Source organism: Phyllobates terribilis, unplaced genomic scaffold, assembly GCF_046119375.1.
Source record: "Phyllobates terribilis strain yellow unplaced genomic scaffold, ASM4611937v1 Scaffold_5__5_contigs__length_657084704, whole genome shotgun sequence".
Lineage (NCBI taxonomy): Eukaryota > Metazoa > Chordata > Amphibia > Anura > Dendrobatidae > Phyllobates > Phyllobates terribilis.
Window position 1 is genome coordinate 15138161 of NW_027362765.1, and position 13511 is coordinate 15151671.

Here is a 13511-nt window from a genome sequence, read left to right on the forward strand (position 1 = left end):
ACGGGACAGTTCATGACATAGGTCCGAGAGCGAGGGAGCTTGGGTGCCACCGGGTTCCATGGCCCGAGCAAACTGTAACGGGTCTGGGAGGCGGAACCTCTGAGCAACTATACAAGGGGGCAGTCCTTGTAAGGAAGCGGGTGGCTCCCAGGGAAGACGGGCAGGTAGTCACGGCAAGTGACAGGGACAGTCTCTGGGTAGAAGGGCAGGTAGTCGCGGCAAGTGACAGGGACAGTCTCTGGGTAGAAGGGCAGGTAGTCACGGCAAGCGACAGGGACAGTCTCTGGGTAGAAGGACGGTTACTCACGGCAAGTGACAGCGACAGTCTCTGGGTAGAAGGACAGCAGGCAGGTGGCTGGTGAGCGCTCCCAGGTGAGCAGGCAAGAGTCTCTGGACAGGCAGGTGGTCACGGCAAGTGACGGCGGAGCCTCCAGGTAGGCTAGCAGGCAGGTAGCAGGTGAGCAGGCAAGAGTCTCTGGACAGGCAGGTGGTCACGGCCAGTGACGGCGGAGCCTCCAGGTTGGCTAGCAGGCAGGTAGCAGATGAGCGCTCCCAGGTGAGCGGGCAGGCTGGTCCATAGACAGACTGACAGGTGTCGTAAGGCAGACCGTCGGACCACAGGCTTGCAAGCAGGTAAACGGATATCAGGCAGGTATCAAGCAGGAATCTGACAGGTGACTGGCAGGTAACTGGCAACGGGACCTGAGGGCTGAAGCAGAGTGAAGGCTTTGCAACAACATTGCTCGGGCACCTCCATTTTGGAGGAGGTGCCTTATATATGGTGAGGTCCTCCGGCCATTGGCCGGGGACTCCTTAGGACGGCGCGCGCGGTCCCTTTAAGAGAGGGGGAGCGCGCGCGCCCTAAGCACAGTGGCCGGGAAGCAGCGTGCGCTGCCAGCAGAGCGGGAGGAGGACGCCGGGCACGGAGTGGAGAGGTGAGGGGAACAGCGTCCCTGCCTAGCAGGAGGCAGGGACGCCGACGCTACACAAACAAGCATGATGCATTTTGGAAACATGTCCTGTGGACCGATGAGGTTAAAATAGAACTGTTCAGCCACAATAATCAATGGTATGTCTGAGAAAAAAAACATCTCGCCAACCATTAAGCATGGGGGTGGATCAATCATGATTTGGGGTTGTGTTGCAACCAATGGCACGGGGAACATTTCACAGGTAGAGGAAAGAATGGATTCAATGAAATTTCAACAAATTCTTGGTGCAAACAAAACATCATCTGTAAAAAAGGTGAAGTTGAAAAGAGGATGGCTTCTACAAATGGATAATGATCCAAAATCCACAATAGACAACCTCAAAAGGTGCAAGCTGAAGGCTTTACAATGGCCCTCACAGTCCACTGATCTGAATATCATTGAAAAGTTGTGGTTAGACCTCAATAGCAGTGCATGCAAGACGACCCAGGAATTTTACAGAACTAGTAGAATTTTCCAAAGAAGAATGGATGAAAATCCTACAAACAAGAATTAAAAGACTCTTGTCTGGCTGCAAAAAGCGTTTACAAACTGATACTTTTAAAAGTGGGTGCTACCCCCGGAAGAAGCTTAACAGCGAAACGGCGTAGGGGTTTTGAGAGGTAAATGCTGTTAATATGGTCAGTTTGTAGCAATTTTTAATAGGCATATTGACTATTCCATGGCACTTTGCATATTTGTAAGTAGTTGTTTAATGGAATGGAGTAATGCAGACATTTTCTTTCTAAATATAAGCACTTAGCACTTTATGATAATAGACTCAAATGTCTGACTCCCCACCCTTTAATTTAATTTATTTCATTATTACATTGATTTACTGAGTATTGCACAATTTGCACTTTGCATTTGCACTTTGTCAAATCTGTTTACGTTTGTCTATAATACTGGTCTAAATATATGTCATGTGAATATGGTGGTTTAGTTTTTTGCTATACAATCATGATGAATGTGATATGACCAAGCTATATATTGCATCTCCCCTGTCAATATAAATATATATATATAAAAAAAAATGAATATGAATAATGAATAAAAATATTGATTTTAACTTAAACTAGAGTCTCTGTCATCCGATGGGTTTGAAATGAATAACCACATGGGAATAAGTGTTTAGTGATATTTTCACAGTGTCTAGTGTTGTTTAGAATTTTCTTGGACTTGGTGAATAATTAGGTATTAACCATGCAGGGTGTCCAAAGTTTTGCATAGGTCCACTTTCCTTTTTGTAATTTTTAGAATGTAAAAGATGAAGAAACTGTCATCTTTAACTTTAGGCCTTTTAGAGGTCATTTCATCTTCAACTTGCTTAACTGTTCATAATAACAGTAATTTTTGACCAGGGGTGCCCAAACTTTTACATGTCACTGTATAGTAGATATGTATGCCAAGATGGAAAGCGAGCGTCTTTTGTACGTACAACAGAGCCAACAAAAACATCCGAGTGGATGAATACATTCATTTAAGAGATGCTGTTGCTAATGATGGTAATGTGGTGGACATTGGGCGTATGATAATTTTACCGGCTACATTTACAGGAAGTCCCAGACATATGCACGAGTACGCTCAGGATGCCATAACATATGTTCGGATACTAGACACTCACACACTCTCTGACTCTGTTCTACCACTGACATCCATATCCTCAATCCATGACACAGACAGCGCCACTGCTTTCTAAAATGCCACTCTCGCATCAGCTATTGACTCGGTCGCCCCTCTTATGCATGGCAGAGCGCGACGAGTCAACAGGCAACCCTGGCACAACAACCTCACTAAACAGCTTCGACAAGCGTCCAGGGTTGCGGAGCGGCGTTGGAAGAAAACACATTCACATGATGACTTCACTGCATTCAAACAAGCAACGCTCGCAATCAAATCAGCACTCACCTCTGCTAAACAGGCCTACTTCACAACCCTCATATCTTCCCTATCCTACAACCCCAAACAACTATTCAACACTTTCAACTCTCTCCTCCGCCCTCCACTGCCCCCTCCGACCTCCATCATCTCTGCTGAGGAGTTTGCCACACACTTCAAAAACAAGATTGACCAAACACGGCAAGTCTTTACTGTCCGACCACCACAACCCCTCTGTTTTCCACACCACTTCCCTACCCCTATAACCTCCCTTCCCAACATCACGGAAAGAGACCTTACTCATCTCCTCTCCAAATCACACCTCACCACATGTGCACTCGACCCCATCCCATCTCCTCCGTAACCTCACCCCCACACTCGTCCCATCCCTAACCCATCTCTTCAACCTATCACTACCCTCTGGTACTTTCCCTGCTGCCTTCAAACATGCCACAATCACGCCCAACCTCAAAAAGCCATCCCTCGACCCATCCGCCCAGTCCAGCTATCGCCCCATATCGCTGCGCCCATTTGCCTCCAAACTCCTCACGCTGAACTTTCCTCCCACTTTTCATCTAACTCTCTCTTCGACAACCGACAATCCGGCTTCCGCCCCCACCATTCCACCGAAACTGCCCTTACCAAAATCACCAATGACCTACTTACAGCCAAAGCTAACAGACAATTCTCTGTACTCCTTCTACTTGACCTGTCTTCTGCTTTCGATACAGTTGACCACTGCCTCCTACTGCAGATCCACTCTTCCTTTGGAGTCAAAGACCTTGCCCTATCCTGGATCTCCTCATACCTTTCTAAACGCACATTTAGCGTCTCCCACTCCCACGCTACCTCCTCACCCATCCCCCTCTCTGTTGGAGTCCCTCAAGGCTCTGTCGTAGGACCCCTACTCTTCTCAATCTATACCCTTGGCCTGGGACAGCTCATAAAATCCTATGGCTTCCAGTACCATCTGTACGCTGATGACACCCAGATCTACCTCTCTGGCCCAGACGTCACCTCTCTGCTGTCCAGAATCCCAGCATGTCTAGCAGCCATTTCCTCCTTCTCCTCCCGCTACCTCAAGCTCAATGTGGACAAAACTGAACTGATTATCTTTCCCCCTCTCGCATATCTTCCCCACCTGATCATTCTATCACAATAAACGATATCACTCCGCTGTACCGACAATCCGCTGCCTCAGAGTAACCCTTGACTCTGCCCTGTCCTTCAAACCCCACATCCAAGCTCTCGCCACCTCCTGTCACCTCCAGCTCAAAAATATTTCCAGAATCCGTCTTTTCCTCAACCCTAACTCTATTAAACTGCTTGTGCATGCCCTCATCATCTCCCGCCTCGACTATTGCAACATCCTCCTCTGTGGCCTCCCTGCTAACACTCTCGCACCCCTCCAGTCCATCCTCAACTCTGCTGCACGACTTGTTCATCTCTTGCCTCGCTACTCCTCTGCTAAGCCCCTTTGCAAATCACTTCACTGGCTCCCAATTGCCCAGCGCATCCAGTTCAAACTACTAACACTGACCTACAAAGCCATCCATAACCTCTCTCCTAAGTACATCTCTGAACTAATCTCCCGATATATTCCCTCAAGTAACCTCCGGTCCTCCCACGACCTCCTTCTCTCCACCACACTTATCCGTTCATCATGCAATCGCCTCCAAGATTTCTCCCGAATATCCCCCATCCTCTGGAATTCTGTGCCTCAACAAGTCCAATTATCCACCACATCCGGATCCTTCAGACGGAACCTGAAAACCCATCTCTTCAAGAAAGCTTACAGCCTGCAATGACGACACTGCCTCCTCAACAACGCCGAAGCTACTACTACTGCAACCCCCCCAACCTACTGTCTCCTCCCCATTCCCGTAGAATGTAAGCCCACAAGGGCAGGGTCCTCTTCCCTCCGTACCAGTCTATCATTGTTAGTTTGTTTACTGTAGTGATATTCTTATTTTGTATGTAACCCCTTATGTACAGCGCCATGGAATCAATGGCGCTATATAAATTATTATTAATAATAATAATATATGGCTGTCCAGATTTGTTTATTACAGTTACGTGTAATCCAACTTGACCAGAGATAAGGGAAGAGCTTCTGAATTGTCAGGGTCCCTCTGATCGACATGATTTAATAGAAAGGGTATTTATTCAAAAACTGATCAAAATAATGGAAGTAATTTCAAAGTGTCACATTTTTGGTGAAACTCAATTTTGGATGTATTAATTGAGTGACAAAAAAGAGGTCTTCCTCATTCACACATACTGATATGGCTGAAGGACAAGATATGCCCTGATCAAATGGACAGCGTTATTTAGGCTGAGCTTCCAAACCCAGAAGAGGTCCCGATGCTTTTTGAACCTATTTAGAAAAATATGATCCACTGGCCATGTGGGCACTTAATCCAAGATCACCATGCATGGAAAATGCACTAAAAAGTATCCTTGCAGGATGATGATGACAGGAGATGATGGTTATTCTCTTTACAGAAGATGTAAAAGCCGGACAGGGAGGATATACAATCAGATTTAAAAGGGTTAATCAGTACACATATTGAAATAGATAACCGATGGGTTGTACCTTGCATTGCACTGCTTTGAAAAATGTTTGACGGGCACATTAATGTAGAATACCGTAATTCTGAGAAGTCAATCAAGCATATTTGCAAATACGCTAAGAAGGGCAGTGATATGGTAGCTTTTCAGCTACACAATCAAAAATGTGCATCTAATGAGATTATACTCTACCAGATGGGAAGCTGTATAAGTAGTATCGAATCCTTGTGGCGATTACTAAATTTAAGAACGTAGTTCATCTCAGCATCTATCTTAAAAATGGTCGAGTTGGGGGCGTGTCCTGGATGCAGACCTGAGCAGAAGTAGGAATGTGGAGCTCCCCCAGGCACCGAGCAATCCAGCAGATTTCTAACTCACAGCACCGGCCAATAACCAAAAAAAAAAAAACTATGGGTCCCAGAAGAACAAGGACCCCTGCCCCCGGGGGTGGAAGCGAGGCTGCCCCAGAGACAGCCCTGGATGCCTTTCTAACCAGAGGGTAGGCTGAGACAGGAGGGCAGGCGCCATCTTGCTCCAGAGGAGAGATCATGTTAGCCCAGGAGGACGGAGGAGAAGTAGCAGACGACATGGTAGGAGGCTTGAGGGCTCTCACCAGAAGGGAGGGGGTGAGGCAGGCTCCCAGCTTGGTACGCACAGCAAGGGAAGATAAGCAGGGAGGTTCAGGAGAACGGAGGCACAGCCATTGCCTCACTGCAGCAGCCCCCCCTCTCCCCCAGCAGAATGCTGACTGGAAGGAGAAAACATGCAGCTCCACAGTAACAGCCACCCTTCCCTCCCTGAAAGCTAATTACCAACAGAGAAAAGTACAGGGAAGCAGCTTTATAAGCATCTGCATTGACAATGAGGGGACTTCTCATAGTGAGAGTATACATGTTTCGCCTGGCACTGGAGGATTGGAGTCTGATGTACCTCGCAGAGAGCAGGAGCTGAGGGGGGCAGGAGAGGGGGGAGCCCCCTTGCAGCCACAATACCCTCCCTGCAGTGCACTGGAACATGATTCCTTGCCTTGTGAGTCAGAGGAGGAGGGGTGGTGCCAAACACCCCTGGATTCCCAGTATGCTTGGAAGAAATTTCTGCCCCAGATTCCCTCCAGAGAAGATTTTAAAACCCTAATAGCTGAAGTGAAAGAAGCCTGCAGGTCTGAAATATCATGCGTCAGGCAAGATCTACAAAGCCTGGCAGGGCGCTTGAATACTCTGGAGGAGGATCATGATGCCACTAGAGTTTACATGAAGGACTTACAGCATGTCATAGCCAAACAAAATAAGATGGTGAAAGAGCTGCAGTCCCACATGGAGGATCTAGACAACAGGGGCAGACGTTGTAACATACGAGTCCGGGGGTTCCCAGAATCTGAGGGGCTGGAAAATCCCAAAGCAATTCTCCAAGCGATTTTCAACTCTGTCCTAGGGGAACTCCCTACATCCAATATAAAGATGGACAGAGCTCACAGGGCCCTTCAACCAAAGGGCTCCTCGGCACTCCCGAGGGACATCATCTGTTGCTTGCATGATTTTGAAACCAAAGTGATGATAATGTACAAAGCCAGAACACAAAAATCCATAACGTATAAAGGCAGAGATCTGCAGCTGTTTCCGGACCTCTCCAGAGTAACACTTCAGAAAAGAAGAATCCTTAAACGCCTACTAAAGATCTTGAAAGACCAGAGGATTCCATACAGATGGGGTTTCCCCTTTGCCCTGCACGTGAGCCGCAATGGAACAACGTCAACCTTGAGAGTCCTGGAGGAGCTGCCGATTTTTTGTGAATCCCTGGGATTGTCGTGCCCAAAGATTCAGGACTGGGAGGCTCCTAACCCCCAGGAACCTCCCCCACCTTTGTGGTCCCGGAAGGAGCGACGGGGAAGGAAGACGTGGAGTCATCTCTCCAAAATTCCCCCCGTTGATCACTGACCCCCTAGCTTAGGGGTTTCTGGTTTCTTTGTCCCCCCTCTCTTTTGGGTGGACAAAGTACAGGCCGGTGCTAAACAAGATGTGATAGTGGTGGCACGGTCCATCACTTAATTGCTGGACATGTTTTATTCATTCATTATATATAATAAGTGCTTGGGGAGCCACTGAGAGGTGTTGTACTCTTGTTCAGTTTTCCATCCTCTCTACTTTTAGTGGGTTCCCCTTTGGGAGACGAATACTCCCACCCCTAGTTGGTAGTTAAAGAATCTTTCACGGCACCCTCTCGAATTAATTCGTTAAAGGGTTATTCCCTTTTTTCATCTATAGTTTATTAGCGAATACCTGGATAGTTCCAGGGGGTTTCACTTTAAATTTGCCTATTCTGTGGGCTCATTTTGTGCTACAGGAGGGCCCCCCTTTTTCTACAGGAGATATCCTGGGAACAAGTATATTGAACGTAGAATTTGGTGTAGTGTCAATGTGTTTAATGCATATTTAGTTTTTTCGTCAGTGTCTCCCCACTTCCCTCATGTATCTCCCCTCCCTTCCTTTCCTATGCGGGCTGAGGTTTCTTCGTCAGAGGATGGGGGATGGGGGATTTCAGAGACTCCCCAGCACAAAGGTTTCCAGATGGAGAAGGTGTTCGGAAGCGTTCCGTGAGTAGAGGCACATTAAAAGGCACATTCCATACAATAAGATATAAACATGGCACGTATAATTTCACTTAATGTAAGGGGTCTTAACTCCCCTAGAAAGAGATGTCTCGTGCTTAAGGAGATGAGATCCCTGAGGGCGGACATAGTCTTCCTGCAGGAGACCCACTTTGACAATAAGAGCACGTTCAATTTTGCTTCCCAACAATTCCCCACAGTATATTCGGCCCATAATAACAACAAAAAGGGAGGGGTAGCAATATTAATAGCCACTAACTGCCCGATACAGGTGAAGGCAACACATGTGGACCCGGGGGGTAGATACGTTTTACTAGAATCCTCATTACAGGGTAATTGCATAATTTTGGGCAATGTTTACGCACCTAATTCGGGACAGATAAATTTGTTACGTAGGGTATTTACCCTGATTCATAGACTGCAGCCAGGTCCTGTGTTATTGGGTGGCGACTTTAACATCCCCTTTTCTGAGTCCTTTGATAGGCAGTCTATAGTAGATAAGCCTCCCTCAGTGCAGCTAAGCAGAGTGTCCCTGGAGTTTCGTAAACTGATAAGAGCCAATTCGCTGTTCGACCTATGGAGAATAGAGCACCCAAAAGAAAAAGGTTTCTCCTTCTACTCGCCCCCCCCATAGCACCCATACCCACATAGATTATTTCTTTGCTAACATTGCAGTTCTCAGGACTATGAGAAAAATTGATATAGGGGCAATTTCATGGTCGGATCATGCACCGATGATATTAGACATAAAATCAATGGGCCCCCCAACGCGAACATGTCACTGGAGGCTTAATGAGTTTCAGATTAAAGACCCAACTATTAGGAAGACCCTCGAGTCCCACCTAACAGACTTGTTCAATTTGAACATGAATTCACTATCCTCACCGGCTGTACTGTGGGAGGCCCATAAGGCGGTGATGAGGGGATTTTGTATCAGGGAAGGGGCCAGATTAAAAAAAAATACCCAAATCCAAAAGTCTAAACTAACCTCTCATCTTAAATCTCTAGAAAATAAACTGTCCTCCTCCCCGAATATTAGTATCCTGAGAAAGGTGATTGCAATAAGAGACAAACTGAAGGATCTGGCCATATGTAAGGTGGAAAAACTTCTCCTCTACTCCAAACAGAGGTATTATGAGAAGGGAAACAAGGATCACACTATATTAGCCAGACAGCTCAAAGATAGACTTACAAACTCAATCCCCCAGGCACTTAGAGACAGAGAGGGCACTATACGATACGACCCAGTGGATGTTTCTAAAATCTTTCAAGAGTTCTATCAGAGACTCTATAACCTCCAGGAGACATTACCACTGGATCCTTCTCGTAGGGTGAGCTTACTTAGCAATTATCTGTCCGCGCTTAATCTGCCAGTGCTCCCCCCGGAGGCGGTGGAAGCCCTTAACGCCCCAATCTCAGCTGAGGAATTGTGTGATAACATAAAAGAACTTCCACTGGGCAAGGCCCCTGGCCCTGATGGACGGACATATCTATACTACAAGACATACATAGATGAGCTGTCTCCTCATATGATTAATCTGTTTAATCCTTTCTTGTGGGGGCTCACCGATTCCAGAAACTCTCTCCCACTCGCATCTAATCCTCATTCCCAAGCCAGGGAAGGACCCATTAGATTATGATAATTATAGGCCCATTGCTCTACTAAATTCAGATTTGAAAATATTTACCAAAATACTAACAAATAGGCTTAACCAGTGGCTTCCACAAATAATACATAAGGATCAAGTGGGATTTATCCTATTTCGCCAAGGGGGAGATAACACCAGGAAAGTTGTGGACCTCATAGATGTGGTTAATACCAATAAGACAGAGGCCCTTCTTCTTAGTTTAGATGCAGAGAAGGCCTTCGATCGCCTCAGTTGGTCCTTTCTATTTGAAACAATGAGGGCGTTCGGAGTGTCTGGGTCTTTTATGATGTCATTGAGGGCTCTTTAAGGAACCCCTTCAGCATCTATTAAAACCCCCCTTCATACCTCCCCTAAATTTAAAATTTCGAATGGAACAAGACAGGGGTGCCCTTTATCTCCCCTCCTCTTTGCCATGTGCATAGAGCCGTTGGCGGCAGTGATTCGCCAAAATTCTAGTATCGCTGGTGTGGAGATTAAAGGGAAAATTTTCAAGATATCACTGTTCGTGGATGACGTCCTAATGACCCTAACCTCTCCTCACGTATCACTTCCCAACCTTATGGCCACACTAAAGGAATATGGGCTTATGTCAGGATACAAATATAACACAGGTAAAACGGAGGCATTACCCCTGAACTTTATCCCCCAAGCCCTTGATCACCTGAAATCAAACTCCAAATTTTGTTGGAAAACAGATGAAATTAAATATCTAGGAGTCAACCTTTCCTCATCCTATAACACCCTATATGCTAGGAATTTCCCATCCCTATTTAGAGAGCTGAAAAACTTGCTAACAAAATGGAAATCTATTTCTATCTCCATGATGGGGAGAATAGCCTCGGTCAAGATGACCCTCCTCCCTAAATTAATTTATCACTTTGAGACCCTTCCGGTGAGAGTCCCTATGGGAGAACTCAAATCCCTTCAAGCAGCAATAATGAGATTTATATGGAATGATAAAAGACATAGAATAGCCAAACAAATCTTAACCACTCACAGAAACCAGGGAGGTATGTCAGTACCGGATGTTATTAAGTATTATTGGGCGGTTCATCTCAGAAGGGTCCCCTCGTGGGCTTCGTAATGGGCATACAATAAATGGACTGAAATAGAGAAGTTATGGCTGGCTCCCACTCATCCAAACGCCCTGCTTTGGACCAGTAGACCATTAAAGATAAGTCATCCCCTTTTGGGTCCTATCAGCTTCACAAGGGAAATATGGCAGACCTGCGGTAAGAGATTTTAACTAACTTCCCCAAGATCGCCAATGATATCCTTCATATATCAACCGCTAATTCCAAATAGCTTAAGCTCGGACATGGTGGTTTCATGGATAAAGGCAGGCCTTTTTAGATTTGCAGACCTGGTAGATGGAACCTCATTGGAATTACACACTTTTGACCACATTAAAGCTAACTTTAGAATAACAAACAGGGAATTCTTTCAATTTATGCAGATTAAATCTTTTGCAGTTTCTTTGTTTGGGTCGTTGAAGGTGTCCTCTCCTACTGAGTTTGAAAAGATATGTAAAAGGGGCCGTCAACAAAGGGTCTGATATCGGACATATATGGTCTAATTAACACTCCCCGGGGGGATCCACCACCTAAACACTCATACATGACTAAGTGGGAGAGGTTTCTGGGAAGGGAACTATCACCACAGTGCTGGCAGTCCATCTGGGATAAAGCATCCAAAACCTCTCTTTGCACTTTATACAAAGAGAATCAATATAAATTAATGATGTTTTGGTATCATACCCCTGAACTACTACACAAATTAAACCCCTCTATCCCGGATGGCTGCTGGCGCTGTGGAGCAGCTACGGGGTCCCTTACCCACATTTTCTGGACATGCCCGATCCTGACCCCATTATGGGAAAATGTCAGATCCCTCCTGCAGGAAGTATTGTTCACTGAAATCCCTCTAGACCCGGCTATATATTTATTAAATGTTACTCCAAGAGGGATGGGTAAAAACTCCTCAAAGCTTCTTCTCCACATCCTAACAGCAGCTAGATGCCTCATAGCTCTTCATTGGAAAAAAACGCTCCCCCCCTCCAATAGAGATCTACTAAGTAGAATTGCGGATATAAAAAGAATGGAACACCTGACGGCAGTAATAAACGCCAAATTAGATGTATTCAATAAGGTGTGGGGACCATGGGACTATTACTGGGCCCAATTTAATACCTGATATTTGTTCAAGGAAAGGAGAACAGAGTTTACTACTGAAATCTTCCAGTATTTTGCCTTATTACCCTTACCCCTCCCCCTGTTGTGTTCTTGTCTGTGTCATAAAGGTTTGTAGTGTTTCTGAAATTGTAAACCAATATAGATTATAGCAAAGGATTGAGTAAGCGAGCAGCTCCTACAGTCACACCAACTATGGAAATATTCGGCTGCTCGTATAATAGTGCATGGACTAAACACTGTTTATTAGGAGTCTGCAAGAAGAACGCAGATAAGTGTATGATCCATAGCAGATTTCCAACAAGCTCTATTAATTTCAGTTTATGCGTTATTTCTTTGGTTCTATTGCTAAACCTATAAATTTTCAATAAAATTTACAGTATTAAAAAAAAAAAATGGTCGAGTTGATTTCACTACCAACAATGCAGAGGAAAGAGCTGCTGGGAAAATACTCACTGCGCATACGCTGACCTCATCTGCTGGCAATACACTGAGCGTCAGTGTATTGTCTGCAAATGAACAAGCGGTCACATTTTACAATGTGCCCGTTCTGTTCATGGGATCATCGTGGGACCCTCAATATTTGGACTGCGTCAGAAAGGAAAGGATGAGTGTCGTTTATTATTTTACCTTTATTACAGGGGACATTGGCTTCAGCTGGAATGGGCGTGACGGTAAGTATGGTTTAATTTAGAACATTAAAGGTGTCTGTCTTTATTTCAAATAAAGTATTTTATTTACGATGTGGGTGTCTTTACATTTCACTTCCACTTTGGGGTTAGTAATGGGGGCATCTTATAGACGCCTCTCCATTACTAGCCTAGGCTCGATGTCAGCTGGCATTATAAGCTGACATCAACCCCAACCCTATAACCCCACTGCCACCGCTACAGGGCAGTGGGAAGAGCAAGGCCAAATGCTAGAATTGGCGCATCCTATGGATACGCCATTTCTGGGGCGGCTGAGGGCTGCTGTTTCTAGCCTCAGCCGCCCCAGGGCTATTAATATCAGCCCCCAGCTGTCTGCATAGCCTTTTCTAGCTGTTAAAATAGGGGGACCCCACATCATTTTTTTTGGTGTCCCCCATTTTAATAGCCAGTGAAGGCTAAGTATACAGCTGGGGGTTGATATTAGTAGCCTGGGAAGCTCCATGGGTATTACCCTCTTCCCAGCCTAAAAACATCTGCCCCAGCTGTCCACTTTCCGTCTGCTAGTTAATAAAATTACGGGGGACTCCACGACAATTTTTTTTCCCAGAAATGCACTATTTATTTATATTATTAGGTCTGATTATATTATATGATATAGGATAGGTCTAATATCAGCCCCCAGCTGTATACTTAGCCTTTACTGGCTATTAAAATGGGGGGCTATTTTAACAGCTAGCAAAGGCTATGCAGACAGCTGTAAGCATGAAAATTTAATGTTTTCATTGGCTGTAAGCCATACTTATCAACATTAACAGAAATAAACACTTGAAATAGATCACTCTGTTTGTAATGACTCTATATAACGAGTTTCATTTTTTGTATTGAAGAACTGAAATAAATTTACTTTTTGATGATATTCTAATTTAGTGAGATGCATCTGGATCTATTATCTATGAATGAATATATTATATATATATATATATATATATATATATCCATAT